Source organism: Aegilops tauschii, chromosome 3 (assembly GCF_002575655.3).
Source record: "Aegilops tauschii subsp. strangulata cultivar AL8/78 chromosome 3, Aet v6.0, whole genome shotgun sequence".
Classification (NCBI taxonomy): domain Eukaryota; kingdom Viridiplantae; phylum Streptophyta; class Magnoliopsida; order Poales; family Poaceae; genus Aegilops; species Aegilops tauschii.
In genome coordinates, this window is record NC_053037.3 from 489,291,405 (window position 1) to 489,292,072 (window position 668).

Genomic DNA, 668 nt, shown 5'->3' on the forward strand with positions numbered 1-668 from the left:
CCTACTGTCTCACCATTGTGGTCTCGCTCAGTGTGCTACGTACCCTCTTGCTTGTGGTGTGTGGTTCAGTCTTGTGCACCGCGCCCCCTATTTATAGCCTGCCGCATTCAAGAGATAAGCATCAATTAAAGCATTAGATAACTATTAAATTCATGTGATTGATGAAAAATGTGAGCTATAGATAGATAGATACAGTAATAGATAGTTCGTCTCGTACATGATAGATAGGGTACTACCAAAGCAGGCCATAAGTGGGGCGATTAACAACACATGCCGTTAACAGGCCGATAGTAAGGTCGGGCTAGAATTGTGCACCGGTGACATGGGCCGCTAATAGGCCAAAAGTCAAGCATGGGCCGTTAAGAGGCCAAAACTCAGGTCGGAATTTAAATGGCCCAACTCCTGTATGAGCCATTAATAGGCTGAAAGACGCACCGAGTTGGAAATTGGCCCAACACTTGAATGGGTTGCTAAAAGAACGAGAGACGTACATCCCAAAAATTGGCTCATCCCTAGAATGGGATGTTAACAGGCCGAAATTACCTCGGGCCGCTATTGAGCCCAAATATATAGTGGGCTATTAACGGGCTCGAACTGACGATGGGCTGCAATGGTGTCAAATAGTTAACGGTCCGTTGACGGGCTAAATTGGCATAACTTGTGTGGGC